General features: G+C 46.9%; 1 protein-coding gene across 1 annotated transcript in view; it reads left to right on the top strand.

Annotated features, from left to right (window-relative positions):
• Positions 1–2,185: 2,185 nt before the first annotated feature.
• Positions 2,186–15,979, top strand: part of LOC141974096 (transcription elongation factor SPT5-like) — a 52,081-nt gene continuing 38,287 nt past the window's right edge. Inside the window, exons 1-2 of the mRNA XM_074933371.1 lie at positions 2,186–2,279; positions 2,981–3,437. The gene's annotated coding sequence lies outside the window, so the exon portion shown is untranslated. The remainder of the gene's footprint in view (positions 2,280–2,980; positions 3,438–15,979) is intronic.

Genomic DNA, 15,979 nt, shown 5'->3' with positions numbered 1-15,979 from the left:
TTTCAGCCATGTTGCCGGTTCAGGGGCTGTGACGGCATCGGCGGGATGCCGTGGGTTCCGCACCGGTTGAGGACCCTTCGCACGGAGGTTTCGTTCTGAGTGATCCCTCTCTCAGAGGACTCTCCCGGGTGATTTTCCGTCCATCGACGGCTCTCACGCCTCCTTACTCGTTTCCAACCCAAGGCCTCCCATCCCCGCCGTGTGGGGTCACTGTCACTGGAAACACCGTTGGTCCAAGCTGGTTAAACTGCCCCTCAACCACTGCATCCCGCATAACTCCCCGCCATCGGTGTGCTGGGTCACCGTTCCCCCCGCGCCTCCCGGTGCCCCCCTCCCATCTGAGCCGGCGATGGCAGCGGCCCGAGGGCCACCGTTTCCCCCTGACACCCCCCGCACTGCCGTGAAAAAGGGGTGAGCAGCAGGAGGGGGGGGCGGCGGTGCCGTAGGAATAGGCCGAGCCGATTCCTTCCTTCGCACTCCAGGTCGCTCGATCAGTTTTCTCGGTCGCTCTCGCAGCTGTGGCTCTTGTGAGCGGCACCGACATTGTTCACGCACCGCTCGGGGGGACGGGGCCGAGGGCGGGGGGGGCGGGAGCGGGGCGGGGGGGGCGCTCCGGGGTTGTTCCCTTGGGCGTCGAAGGGGAGACTCGAGCGGCGGTAAATCTGCGGATTTTTGCTCTTGAGCCTCCTGCCGCGCGGGCGCTGCGCGTGAGGCGCCCCCACCCCTCCCTTTAGGAGCTGCCCCGGGGAACAGGGACCCCCCCAACGCCACAGCGGCAGCGGAATCCTTAGGCCGGCGCCTTGTGCCGCTGCTGCCAAGGCAGCGACAGCAGAGGCAATGCTCTGCCGTTCTGCCGCCGTCTCCCCCGGAGCCTCTCGGTCCGTCGCCACGCCGGGGAGTTTCCCGCTGCCGTTGGCACCTGAACTCAGGTCATCCCACCGTGCCGCGCCGATCCTTTCCCCAGGAACTAGTTCAGAGGCTGCGCTCGCTGTGGGGATTAGCCCGCGCTGCCCAGCCCATGGCAGCAACTGCCTCAGGTTCCCCTCATCGTAAGATAATCCTCTCCTAGAGAGTGTACGTTGGAGGAGCTTGACCGCTGCCATCCCCGGGACCGGCGCTGCCGTCCCCGGGACCGGCCCCGGAGCCGCGCTGCCCGCCCCGGGACCGAACACCGGTGCCGCGCTGCCCTTCCCAGGACCGGGCCCCGACGGCGCTGCCATCCCCGGGACCGGGCCCCGACGGCGCTGCCATCCTCGGGACCGGACCCCGGTGCTGCGCTGCCCGCCCCGGGACCGGACCACAGTATCCTTGCCGCTGCTTTGGACACTTGCTGTCATTCTTCCAGCTTCAAAGAGAAATGTGGGCCCGATCGTGCCGTCAGCGCTGACAAACTTTGTGAATCCATGCGAGCCCTTCACCCGAAGGAAATGGAGGACTGGGATGTCGTTCTGAAAGCATCTCGGTACTTTCTGGTGACTGACAGGCCCTTTTCCTTTCTCTTTTCCCTTTGCCAATCTGTGTTGCAGGCCTCAGCAGAGTCCAGCAGGGCTGGGCTCTGTTCTGTGCTTCGCGAGCCATTAGTGCACTGCATACAGTGCCACTGCTGGATACTGACCAGCTAAATAAATGCTGGAAAGCCTTGGTTTCACAGAATTTTGCTCACCCCCCATGCGATCTAGAAAACAAGCTGCCGTTTGGAAGCGTACCTGTTTCCATGTTCATAGTGCGTTCTGACTGTGCATAGCACAGCCTTTGCTGCTTCGGGAACCGCCACAGGAAAATACCTGATTAAGATACAAAGTAGATGCGACTTGGTTGTTTTTCAGATAATTTTTGCTTTCAGAAATGAGAAGGGCTGATGCTGACCTCAGCGTAGCAAAGGCAGGTCCCGCGCAGGCGGAGTGCTCCTGTGCTGTATGTACATGGGTGTATAATGCAGCCCACATGAGCTGGGCTGATGGCAGCTTCAGTTTCACTGCTGTCAGAGCTTTGCAGCTCCCTGAGTGAGCTGGCTGCTCTGAATGAATGTTAGCGTAATGTATGCAGCCGATAAGCGATGTGAGTGCTTGAGTGACTGGCGAAGCGCTTTAACGTACCATTTTCAGCTCGATGTTACGTGACATCAGCAGAAGGCCACGTGCCAGTCCTCAGGCTTGATATTAAAGTCAATCTGCTCTTTGGATTTCAGAGGCCAGAGGAAACACAGTGCTGCCTGACACAAGCCCACAGACCAGCCCCAACCCAGTCGGTCCCATCCTGCGTTCCCTGCTGGGCCTCAGGTCAGTGTCTTCCTTATCGACAAATCAAGATGTGCGATTCGATGAAAAGAAAAAACTGCGACTGATCGTCTTTGGCCTGCGTAATGCCGAAAATGTGATTCTGTTTGGCTGCAGAAAGGGAGCATGTATGTATCATGTGTATGGTTTTGAAGGTATTTGTTTGGAGAGATGAGCTTTTGGTCTGTTTTCCTAAAACAAAACCTACGCAGTTTTGCATATTTATTTGCAAAACTCTTTGAATTTCTTACAGAAGTTATTTTTTCAAGACATGTCATAATTTAATATTAAAAAGCTTGTGCATTTTTAATGCAGCCTTCTTGGCTCTGACAGCTCTGCCTGTCGCACACAGCTACTGCGTTAGTAAAGGCACTTCATTATCTTTTGTGCCAGGTATTTATTTTCTTTTGAACAAAATGGGGGCATAACAGTATGTCACTGTATAACATTTTAAAAGATTTCCCACATCACTGAACAGTTTTATCCAGGTTCAGCCACGCTCTAAGAAGATACTCAATGTTTTTCCGCTTTGCAGGTCCATACAGTTTCTGGTAATTGTCACTGCAGCATTTTCAGCTTTTACCAGTCCCTATACAACGGGAAAAATCGGGGATATGCGGGCATTTAGGTACTTGCAGGCTGATTTGAGTCGGGCCTTCCTGTGTTCAGAATTACTTACCTTCAGCACATGATGGATTTTCCAGTCTAGGTTCCAGTGGGATTGCTGCCGCGCTACATGACTGCGACGCTTACAGCTTCGGCCGGCCAAGCCTGTCAGAACTGTCTGCGTCGGTGAGAACCTACGCTTTCAGATCTGGGAAGCAGTGCGTGTCTAGGCTGGAACACAAGGGGATCCCGAGCCAGGAGACTTACCAAGGGTGTGGTACTGAGCCATGCACAGTAAAACAGGCTCGCTGTCTGAGTTTTGTTACAGCCGTCCCTGACAGCCCAACAGTTAGCCTCAGAGCAGCGGGCGTGATGCCAGGAGGCACTCCAGCCCTGAATCAGCCGCTCCTTAGTCCCTTCAACATGGCTGGGCAGCTGGGGGGCAACAAGGACTCGGCCGAACTCTCCCTACAGCGAATCTCACCAGCATCCCAGGGCTGGTACCACCAGCTGCAGCAGGAGGCATCATGACTTTGCCGCTGCCAAAGCTGCAAGGTAAGTCACGTTTAGAATTTTTCTCATAGGTTCTTTTGCCTGTTTGTTCCACCTCATCTCTCTTTTAAACCGCGTGATCTCTTTTCCAATGAAATGTTGCTCTTGCTGCATACTGGAAGTTAATACTTGGATCGTTTCTAAATACTTGGTACTGAAGGGATATTCGCATTTTTATAGAAACAGGTTGGAGCTTGCATCTTAGATTCTGTGGGTCAGTAATGTAAAGTACTTGAATGACTCAGTAGGCTTTTCTGTCATCAGTGATTAATCTTCCGTACTCGGTTCACTTCAGAATTTCAAATGGCAACATGAAGACAGGTATTAGGTTTCACCGCCGCTGATTAGGGTAGCTGAATGAACAGGGGCAACTAAACCCACAGTATTGCATCAAAATCACTTTCAAAAATCCCTTTTACTATAAAATCAGAGTTTTCTCAGCCGCCATCAGTGCCCCAGACGTGCATGCTTGTTCTTGCTGTGGAAGGTCTGCTTTATCAGTCAGGTTGTGCCATCCTCATCCGAGCTGTTGAGGGAGTTACATGACTCCAGAGTCACAGGCAAAAAGTTCATCTCTGTATGGATCCTCCCCGTTGTCTCAGCTGTACCATGCTTGCAAGAGTTCTACCCTGAGATCTCTGCTGCGTCCTCCCTGGGGTCTCAAATCAGACTGCAAAGCAGTTCTGCGAGACACCTTACCCCTGTTCTTCCCCAGTATTCTCTGCCGTTCTGGGTCTCACCCTGTTAGAAACAGTACTCAATCGAAACACAGAGGATATAAAATGCAGATGTATTTTTTACTCCTCAGAATTACATTGATTGCTTCTCAGAAAGCCGTTGCTGCTGAACAGAACTCAGCCAAGTACAGCAAGATATTAGCCAGCAGGTTACAATTGAATTGTACAGCTTTAATGGAAAAGGATGCGGAGGGACTGCCCGGTATGAAAGTGATAAAGGGGTGAGCAGGAAGTATCAAAGCTTCAGCTTTTTCCATTTCTTTCTTTGTTTCTTTTTATTTCTTGCAGATGGAAATGGTAGGAAAAGTTTTCCTCAGGTGGAATATTAATTTTAAAAAATAAATTCTCTGCACTGTGCCTGAAGTACTGTTTAGTTATTAAACTCTGGTGACAACTGGTTACCAGGTGAATTGTGTGAAGCACCAAATCCTACAGGTTGTCAAGCAGAAAAAAGAGGAGGCAGCTCGTGTGTCAAGCAAACTCCCTTACAAACCGCGTGCATAGTACTCTCACCTGCTGGAGCAGCGACTTGCCTTTACCTTGTGCCTGCTTTAAAGTTTAGTGTCAACACACCTCTCTTCTCACAGTTGTAAACGGGTTTCGCTTTAGTGTTTAAAATACCGTCTCTCTCAGAGCATTAGGCTGCACCGAAGATCCTGTCCTTCCTAAATCACAGATGAAAAGGACACACCGATGCACAAATTCTGCTGCGTTAAAATTTGAGAGTGGATGTAAATCAGGGAACTGGAGATTAAAAAAATAATGAGGGAACAGGAGCGGGGAAAAGCAGATATAACAAAGTGAAGGGCAAGTGGCTTTTTAGGGTGGGTGGGGGATGAAATCTTAATGAAGAAACAGGCATTGCAAAAATGCATCCTTCCACTGCGGAGTGCTCCAGGTTATAGTGGCTGGGCACGTAGTATTCTGCAGGAACATCAACTCGTGCCGTTCTTACATCATTTCTTCACCCCACGGTGCGGAGCTGGAGGGTAGGGATTAAGCTGGGAAACCTTTGCTCTTCATTTACCCAGGGGCGTCTAATTGCGAGCTAAAAGGTGCAGCTCTGCTGCCAAACAACTTTTGCAAGCAGTGACCTTACCAGGTGAGAAGTTTCCCGCTATAACCGTTGCTGGCAGATAGAAGCATGGGATCAAACAGGGCCTTGCTGGAGCATCCGGGGCAGTTCCCTACCTGTGGATGCCACCACACCTTCCATAACGTAGCGAAACCAGGCGATACTCCTCAACTTTCATCTCTCTTAAACCTCACCGGGCCTGGTCGGCCGAGAGGAGTGGGGGACGTGTTTCCATGCTGTTCTCTGACCTATCTCACTCCTCCTGTTGTCACGCCTGCTGTCCCTGGGTTGCCAGCGCAGCCAAGCCAGGTGTCCACAGCGTCTGTGAGCTGGAGCTTCTCCTGCTGTCTTTTACTTCTTCTCTCATCAGTAAACTGCTAAACCTTTTCATCACAAACTACCTCAGTTAGGTCACTCAGAAGACAACACCCTGAAGACTTTTTGATTAACGTACGAATTCAGAAAAGTCCTGATCTAACAGAGTACTTGAATTCATACTAAACGCTGATCAAGGGAATAATCCCACTAAATCTTCTGTGATCCATATATGCGTTTAACTGATTTTCTTCCCAGGGGCTTTCAGACCTCAGGGTGATTGGATAAAACAATTACACCTCTTGCTTGTGGAAAGAGAAAAGAGCCTTCAGTGACAGGAATCACAGGAATCATAGAGGAGATATGTTAAGCATTTAAAATGAGAAAATGAGTCTCTTTAGGAATTCAAGGCACAGGTAAAATGGAGTGACTAATGATACGGAAGTTACCCAGTACAACTTATTCGGTGAAATTACCGATTCTTCAGTTGTCAGTTACCTAGAAATAAAATTTTTTTTTCCCCAAAATATATTTGTGTTAAAGTGTTCAGTTGCTGTATGGTTGTGATCCCCACTAAGTCAATGTGAATGTGTAAATTCCTGCTGTGACATTTGCACAAAAATATGTTTTCACTGTCTCCTTTTAAGCAAATTTCATATGCACAAGGAATGTGCAAAGAATAGACACTTGGAGGACGCACCCTTCTCTCTTCCCTTGCACTTAATCAATTAGTAAGACTTGAGTGACCTGGGTCATGTCCTTAGGAAGGGTTACCATTCCTTTGTGTTCCAAGAGAAAACCACAACCCTTCCTTTTCCGACCACACCAGCTGGCTCTGTTGGAGTATTTGTCCTTCAAGGTTTGGTGCTGCGGTTCTCAAGTGCCCAGAACCCGTGAAAACAATCTGAGATTAAACAGCAGAAATTCCTGGTGTGAGGAAGCGCAGCCTGCCTGTAAAAGGAGGTAAATGGCCACAGGGTCCCTCCTGCCTCTTACTGATTCAGCAGATGCTTATGCATATGTCGGCTCAAGCACTGGAGTGTCCTGTTAAATATAAAAAATGGCCATTGTAATGATCCCGTCAGCTAATGGGGAAGCTGAGGCACAGAGTGGCGAAGTGACTGCCCTGTGTTTCTCAGCAGGACGATAGCAACACCAGCCTTAGAAATCATGTTTCCCAGGTCCCGTCTGCCAAGGGTCCGTTTACAGATTTGTAGGGGAGAGCACGAGAGCGCTGCGTTTAAATTAACGTCAGAAGAGAACGCGTCAGAGAATACGTTGCAGGGTATTTTCCGGGCATTCCCACAAAACTTTTCTTACAGATTGATTTCAAGGCTGAATCCTGCTGGTCTCGCAGGCATATCTCACTGGCTTTAGGGTGGCTGCTTCTGTAAGTAAAATCAGCAATACTGAGTCATGTACTTTAGCCCAAGCAAAGGTTCTGTTAGAATAGGAGAAAAAGAATGGTTCAGAGAAAGCACAGCCGACGGCTGAAGTGTAAATGCTTTTCCTCCTTTTCTGTCTTCTTTCCCTAGAGCAGTACATGGTTGCAGTAGGGGGTGGGGATTAAGCAATCCTGTCCACTTTCTGCACATCTAAAGCAGTTTGTATTTTTGCCGGAATTTTTGGTTTCGGAACAAATGCCATGAAAGATTTTTAGTTCTACATGCGGTTACATTTCAAAAGTGTACCTGCTTTTAGAGGCGGGGTAAGGAGAGAAGGGAGGAGTACCAACTACTTGGGTCTCGTGCCAGACTTTAAGGTAAAATTAACTCCTTAAAAAAGATTTTTAAAGAGAACACAACCTTTTTCTAATGTGCATTAAGAATGTTGGAGAGCTTACTGAAGCATGTGCTTTGAGCTTTCAGGAGCAATCTGTGGTCAGGGGTTTGAAATGAAAATTGATCTGTGATTTACATGGTCAGTGGAAAGAAAATTAACTTATGGAAGGTTGTAATGAAATATTAGACAAGTAAAAAAGTAGATGGGGATCTAGTGGAACTAAAAAGTCCCATCTGGAGGAATTGTGTGACATTTTTACATTGATCTGTGTTCTGCGTGAGTTGTAATGTTAGTGGTAATTTTATGGGACTGAACTGAAATGAAAAGGGTGTTGCCACAGACTGCCGACAATATCGGCTTGTGTTCAGTGGAGATCCTGCATCCTTTTCCCCATTTTCCTATAATGTGGCTCATTGCACTTTTTTTCAGCCGCTGTCGTTGAATTGATTCAGCCTTTTACTTGAGGTTATTCAAGAAGAACATCCAGTGCTCACAGATACAGTCTAGCAGCACATTTCAAAGCAACACTGCTGCTTCCACTGACCCCGGCACAGCTGAGGCACTGTCCAGGGGACCCTTTGCAATATCTGCTGAAAGGGCAGGTTACCACTCGGAAACACAGTTTATTGACAGAGTTTGAAAAATACGTTCTCTTCTGATTTGTGACTCATCAGCACAGTAGGAGTGAAGAATCAAAGCTTCTCCAGAACACATCTATCTGTTCCTCTGACCCTTTGAACTCTGCTGTTCAGTGCAGGACATCCCCGATTGCTCTTGCTGTCAGCTTCGGGGAGAATGAAGGGAGAGAAATACGTCAGAGTGACATGATGCCACGCTCCCCGCACTCTTCTCCTGCTTTTGTACTAGACAATCTTTCGCCTGTTTCAATAATCCAGACTTTACTGCTCTGGGAAAGAGGAGCTCTTGTCCTACCTTCTGACATAACCCTCCTTCTGTAGTCTCCCCGTACGACACCTCCTGATTTATCATCGTTTACGCCCCTTGAAATGTAGGGCTCTGATTTGGCAGAAGATTAATATTCTTTGGAATCAGTAGGCTCTATTAGAGCCTTTGGGGAAACTCGTCCCATCATGGATTTAAAACACCTCCAGTTTTCAAAATCTAGAGAAGAATCTTCCCATCAAAGGCTTGCTTCCCTCTGTTATTAAATGAATTTGCAGTAGGTCCTATCAAAGCCTTGTTTGTTGTGGACACCTTATCCCCCTGCTCACAGGAGAGGTGTGTTAGATTTCCCGAGCAGGTGAAAGTACGTTTATGCTATTTCTTTTTCTCCATTCCTTTAGGAAAGACGTACGTCTGATTCAAATACATGCCAAGCATTCTAGTTTCTTTGAACTGCACAGGGCTTCAATTCGGCTCAGCACCATGCAGGATTTGGACACTGCCGAGCAAACACAGACCGTAGCCTTGTAACTCTTCTCAGTGTTATTTTTTTCTAATGAAAACTGGAGAATCGCGTTTGAAATTTTACCATGTGCATATCACCATTAGCTGAAAGAGGCTTACACATCACATTGTACAACTAATATATGCAGTGCATTAGTTTGAAGAAGGCTGTTGTCGAAGAAAATAGCTTGAAAGAAACCATGTTATTTCTCCAGGAAATTAGTTTTGTAAGCATCTTTGAAAGAGGAGAAATATCCCAAATCTATCCCAAACAGGACAGATGTTTTTCAGCAGAATGCTGTGGCTAATGGCTGTAGGAGCAGCCTCTCTAATCACAGGCTACTGTAAAGGTCAGAATTAGGTATTGGCTTTCCGTCCTGTGCATCTGAAACAATATACCCTAGCGAACGTAACCGGGAAACGGTGGTAACTGAGCCTACTGAACCCTCAGCATTGCAGAAAGACAAGTTTTGAGAGAAGATGCTGAGTGGATCCTGCAGCTGGTAACTGTCATCCTGGGAATAATGACACTAATTACTAGATGCTCGCCCCAGACCCTTGGCCTGTGACTTTGACGGAGTCAATGACTGCTGCTCTGGAGAGCGTAGTGCTGGTAGATTTGCAGTAGGTGTCAGCAGAGCAAAAAGGCCCCAGGGAAGAGACTTGGCTCTGATGATCTTCAGGGTCCCCACTTTTACAGACCACAAGGACCTCACTGAACGATCAGATAACGTCTGCACAGACCACAGAGCAGTTGAGGATTTTCTAACAGAGAGATCCATTTCATCATAAAGTTCCTGATTTGTAAAGTTAAGATTACGACCATGTAAGCTCAGACTCATAGCACTTGCAACCAGCAGGTTTTACTTTTGAGGCTGTGCTTTAAATGAACCACAAGCCCCATTTTTTTCTATCGTCCTTCCTCCTGACCCACGTTAAGTGGACTCTATTTCTCCGGGAGTTAGTTTAAAATGCGACCAAATCTATATTGACATAATTTAATTTTTGTAGGCCTTTAAATACTGGGAAGTTTATTTTACGTAGGAGAGTGGGTCTAGTTCCTTGGACTGTTATGTTCTCTGTCTCTGTCTCTCTTTCTTCCCTCCCAGCCCACAATAAGTAAGTATATGAATCTGGTAATATCCATAAATTCAGGGCATATAATCTAGCTGTCTTCTAAGGGTGAATATCAGGGATAACCCTGTATCCTTAAAATCAATAGCTGACTGGTGGCAACAGAAGAATTCCAGTAAAATCAAGATTCTGTTCATCAGGCACAGAGGAAAATGTAAGGAGAGCTGTATTTCTCTTGCTCCTGCAGTTTGTGAAGGAAAGGATTGTTGATATACTTTGGAATATTAGTTCAGAACCTTTGATCAGATGGAGTGAAAAAACATTTGAGTGCTGCCCCATGCTGGAGCCTGTTTTGTCTAAACAGCCAACAAGGTAATACTGTAACACCGCAAATCCAGGTTACTTACCCTCCTGTGCGACTAGCTGACGGTTCCTCATATTGTCTTCAGGGAGACAGGAGAGACTGTCGAGGCAGAGCTTCTCTTAACTGCATGTGCTGCTTCTGATGGTTTCCCACGGCACTGCGAGGGGACAGGAGAGATCCTTAAGGCCTGGGTGAGTTGTCCCGGTCTGAGCTGTCAAGCTGCCAGCTGACAGAGGTCCTAGCCACCTTTAGTTAGATAGAAGAGAAGAACTGCTTCTAGAAAAATCCTTGCAAGTTTGAAAGAATTGGAAAAATCAGTGCTTAAACATTGCTTTGAATGTAGAACCTGGAGTACAACCCTAGTATCTGTACAGCACTTAGAAGCAGGAATAAACATGGCGCTTGTATGAGCAGTTCATTTCTTTTCTACAGCCTGCAACAGAGAACTTAGTTTGTAAACTTGCTCTCTGTTTCAGCACTTATTTCTCACAGGCTTGTGCTGGTTTGCTTTGCTTTGTTTTGTTTACTGATTGTGCCCATAAAGGCGAGGGTACGCAGTGCACTTAGTTCCCACAGCAAGGTAAGAATGCTGAAGTTCTTAAGGAAGAAAGCAGAATGAATTTTAGAAGCCACACAGGTACTAAATGGTTCCCTTGGAGACCACAGTGTCATGTAGACTAAGAGGAAGATGTGCCCAGGCGTCTGAAACCAGATACAACAGGTGAATCATTGCTGTCTCCCTTAGTGAAGGTCCTGTGATTCCCCACGTGAAAATCTCTGGAAGAGTGTGTTTTATAATGGTAAGTGCAGTGTTTGTCTCAGAAGGAACAAACTATTAGAAAGGTACTGAAGTAGCAGGTCACCATTTCAGTGTGGCCTCTCGGCTCTGAATTAGAAACTATCGGCTGTGACTGGCTTATTGGAGAAAGAAGTCTGCAAGGCTCATTTAAAAACTTAACATTATTTTTTCCCGTTTAAAACTCAGTGACAAAGAGGCTGAAACTCAAGTCAGGTTCAGGACTTAAAATTTCTCCTCTAGAATTTTCAATGTAGATTCGTTTACAGTTGCCAGGAGACTGTAGGGGCAGACACTCAGAAGTTTCTGGTACAGAGCTGGATGACTTGCTGAGCTTCAGCAGAATTGCTGAAATCAAGGGGTCCTTTTAGGTCTGAGTAGTTTATGCTCATCTCTATAAGCAGATTACATCTGCTACGTTAGCTGCTGTTTCTGATTACGCTTTATTCCTTCAGCTCGCAGATGAAAAACTGACTGGATAAATGGCTCCTTCTCGATTTGACGTACTTCTCCAGGGTTTTAATTATGGCCTTTGGAGGTGGAATCCCTTTTATACAAGAACAGATTCACAATCAAAAAATATCAATTGGGTTTCTTCATGACAAAGTACTTCAGGTCAGTGCAAGGAGACAAGTATTTGCTGTGTTTAATTTTCAGAAAGCAATGTGATGACAAGGGACAAATATAAAAGTTCCGGTGGTGCATGTAGTTTGCCAGAACCAACTCGAGTGGGGGACGTGTGTCCTGCTTCAGAATGGTTTGAAATGTCAACAACCACGCCTTTCCCCTGTAAAACAGACAGGGGCTCAGCACAGGGGGGGACAGAGGAGGACAGAAAGGGCTCTGCTACGCTTTTACTGCAGAGTTCCTTGGGAAAAGCAGAGCAGCAGGATGCAGTCCAAAGAGAAGTACTGGGGGGAAGCATCTTCAGTTAGAGGTAGTCATGCTCTCTTGTGCTTTCCTGGGAGGCTGAGAGGACAGAGGGGAGAAGCACGGTGCACTGAGGGTCCTAACTTCATAGGGTTCGATACACTCGATGGCAGTTTGTCTCCGGGGTGTTGGTTTGGGTTTAGGGTACAAGATTTCCCTGTGAATCCTGAAGGTAGCTATCAAGTACCCAGAGACCTGCAATATCTCTTCAGTGCTGTGTTTCCACAGAGCAGGGGGCAGAGCTTGCCCTCAAGTTGTTCTTACTGTAGGTAACTTCCTAGATAGAGGTATCCCTGCAGAAATTATGATCATTTTTGTACGGTTGCTTGTTTATAATTTTGTTTTCTATCGGTGCCTGAGGAGCAGAGTGAGATCCCATTGTGCTGTGCACTTAGAAAATCCTGAGCTAGAGCAGCTCCCAAAGCGGCACGTAAGGCAGGAGACCCCAGGTTAATATGGTCAGATAGGGAAGACAAAGAAACAGGAAAGCAGTAGCGGTCAGTAGGGTCTTAATGGACACTGTCTGTCCTTGACGGGTAAATGAGAGAGAATGGGGGAAGAGCAAAAGCATGCGTTCTGTGTGGAGAGGAGGGACCTACAGGGATAGTATGATATAAAAAGCTATATAAAAGGGAGAGGGGAGAGGAAAGAGAATCTGAAGATGGCAATTGAGTATCAGCCAGGAGCAGCCCATTTCAAGGAGGGGCAGAGGCACCCCTTCCCTGCTTTCCCAGCCCAGTGGAACATGCAGAGAGAACAGAAACACACGGTCTTACCAGGGCGATGCACATCCAGATGATTAGCCTGGTAACTTCCTAATCCTCGCTGTCTGCTGTTCACAGTAAGAAGCAAAGGGTTGCTCTGGACTCTAGAGTCATATTTGCCCTGCTTGCAGAGTCTCTTTGCATGTGGTAATGCCCACTGGAGCAACAGCGCCCTGGAACGGGAGAGTTACAGCATCTCCATTCCACACAACCCTCAGTCATACACTTAGATTCAAGTATATACTTAACAGCACGAATTAAAAGTCATCTCAGCACTTGCCATGAGTGGCAGCAGCACGGAGAGATTCAGCAGTAAAGAGCACACCACCAAACTGGGCAAGAAAAATGTCTTCAGTAGTGAAGGAAAACAAGTAATGCCACTAATGTGAAAATGGGGAAGGAGGGTAGGTCACACCAAGGGTCCGTGACGGTCCGGCAGGAACGCTAAGGCAGATGCTGCACGGAGCTGAAGGGCTGCGCCAATCCTGCTCACAGTGCCAGGACTGCCAGAGCAGAGGGTTACATCACTGACCGTAAACCTGGAAGCAAGGGAATTGTTCCCCTGGAGCTTTTTCCCCGAGCCCTCTCTCTCCAGCCTTTGCTTAAGATTCCATCAGTAGCCGTCATCAGCTTGTCAGTGTATGACCTGCCACCCTCTTTGCCAGGATGCTGAGGTCATCAGGGCTCCATTCTTAGCTGCTCGCAGCTCTCTTTCCTACCCCAGGCCTCCCACTGATAGCATTGCTGGTTGTCCCACTGGTTCTCTCCCCTCGCCCTGGGATTTCTGTCCCTTTCTTGCCATCGTGAGAGGGATTCTGTCAGTCCTTATAATTAACAACCCCAACGCTCTCGACCATAACAGACTCTTGCTTTCACCATCCTAACTGTTCCCCTCCAGCACGTTCAGTGCACTCCAAAAGCCAGCTTTTGCCTCCACAGAACAGTGCCCTGTTTAGACGGCCCAGCTGATTCCTACGGGCTGCCTTAATTTTCCTGTTTTATCTGAAGCACACACTCTCCTTGTAAACTTTCTCTGATCAGAACCCTGTTGAGTTTCACAGGCTTCCAAACGTTACCTCAGTGTTCACAAAACGCTCTACGGTTCAATTACAAATGTGCTCCAGGAGCTGTATCATTCTATAGCACATTGATACAGGCACAGGCTACCAAGAAACCCAGCACTAAATCATTTAACATGAGTCCAAAGACAACTGCAAATTGCTATAAGTGGTTAGTCAAAATAGATCCTGAAACAGGAGGAAGGGAAAGAATGTTACAGTGGTCCCTTGCTGAACTCTCAAGCAAAGGAGAGAACTGAAGTTTAACTGTGAAGACAGTATGTGACATTCCTGTTTGTTGATTTTCTTTTAGGACAGTGAGGAGAGAAAGCTGAGGTTTCTTACCCTTTAATTGCGAATCACGACATCTCACTGCCTGAAGAGGAAAGCAAAGCCATCATTCTTTTTCTGACCGTGCCTAACAAAATCCTCAGACAATGGTGCAGCAGCCCATAAAGGTTTCTCCCAGGGTCTGTCATGCTTAATACCTTCCATTAACTGAAGAAAGCAGTTTTTAACTTTCAAATTGATTCAAAGGAGTGGGGAGAAGAAATCATAAAATACCTAAACTCACAATACCAAAGAAAGATTTAAGTTAAAATAAGCCTTCCAAGAAGTTAACTGTAGCTTTGTTCAGATAAAAGACATAAAAGACGTAAAAGAAATCTCCATTTTCTTCTCTTCAGAAGACTTTATGATCCATTTTCCCCCAGAAAACTTTCAGGGGAAGTCATTCCAGAAAAAAACAAATATGATAGTGAGTTTACTTTAAAAGATAGGAAAATAAAAGAAACAAAAGTAGGGTTTTGGTCAAAGTTGAGCTAAGTGTGATTTTATCTTTTTACATGGTATACATCCTGCACAAAAGCCATGAGACATGAAAAACCAGAGGGTGGGACAAATTTTGACTTAAACCGTAACCCCATTATAATTAATCTGTGCTAGATAATTTACCAACAGGGCAGCATAACACTTGCAATAGCTTCCATACAACCAGCAGCTAGATTTCTTGCTTTTTATTACTTTCCTTCACGCCTCTAGTATGAGAGTGGCTATCCTGACTGATGGGCTGAATCTCTCACCCAGTATCTCCCTTAGAAGCAGGTATTCCAGGCTGCAGTCAGGATGAAGTCATGCAGGATTTCTGATGTCACGAATGGAGATGAAACAATCCCACGTGATCTCTCTGAGGAAATAATTGATGCTCTTTGCAAGCACTGTACTCCTTGGCCACAACACCGGTGAGACACACTCTTGAACTTCTGCCTTTATCAGTGAATCACCTTGTGTCAAAGTGAACTTTCCAAATACCACTTTTTGAAAGCCTCGAGGGCAACTATGACATGATCTTAGAACCTTTAGTCCCATCTCCCCACGTTGACCTTTCTACCTGCTTCATGTTTTACCTTCTTCAGCCACAGCAGAGGTGATGTAGGAGCCCAGAGCTGGACCACTGGCCACACACGTTGCCGCCTGCAGCTCTGTGGGCACGAGGGTACAGTCCCTCTGTGGCACCAATGCACCCGGAGAATTGTCTGAGGTGGTTACTGCATTCCCCTCCTGACGGGCTCACGCTGAGTTTGGTTTCTTCAGCCACCTTTCTCTCTGCTCTGTTTAAATAGAGCCTTCTCCAGGCTGCGCGTTAATGGAACATAACATCTCAGTGCAGTATTTCATCCTCCAAAGGAAAGAGAGGCCGCTTCCACAGAGATCTGAAATCTTATTTTTAGCAAATTAGGAAAGTGTCCACTGTTTTCAGGGGCATTACTCACGACTGTAACAATATATTACTCAGCGCTGGTGCCTACTTGATCTAGAAATAAAAATGAAGAATACTGGATCATTAGAGGTCCTTATACTATTTGATTACCAAATACTAAGGCAGTTAATTTTTCAAAAGTACTATCGATGGCAATATCCATCTACCTCAGCCAGCTCCGGCCTCATCTCTGCAGTTTACCAGCCCAGCCGGCCTCAGCTGGGGGCAGGTGGAGATGGTTTCACTTGTGGGAATCATTAAAAACTTACAGCAGCTCCCCAAACCTAACCCTGTTCCATCAACCTGGGATTACTAGAGTGAAATATATTAATTTAATTGATTGAAACCTCCTGGACAAATGCGTTCCTTTTATATATGACACGTTCTCAGCTGAAAGAAAGGCCTCTTTCTCCCAGGTTAATGCTGGTGGAAGGTATCACAGAATCCCAGGTTGGAAGGGACCGCGAGGATCATCTGGTCCAAG

Source organism: Athene noctua, unplaced genomic scaffold (assembly GCF_965140245.1).
Source record: "Athene noctua unplaced genomic scaffold, bAthNoc1.hap1.1 HAP1_HAP1_scaffold_31, whole genome shotgun sequence".
Classification (NCBI taxonomy): domain Eukaryota; kingdom Metazoa; phylum Chordata; class Aves; order Strigiformes; family Strigidae; genus Athene; species Athene noctua.
This window is presented reverse-complemented; position numbering and strand designations above follow the sequence as displayed.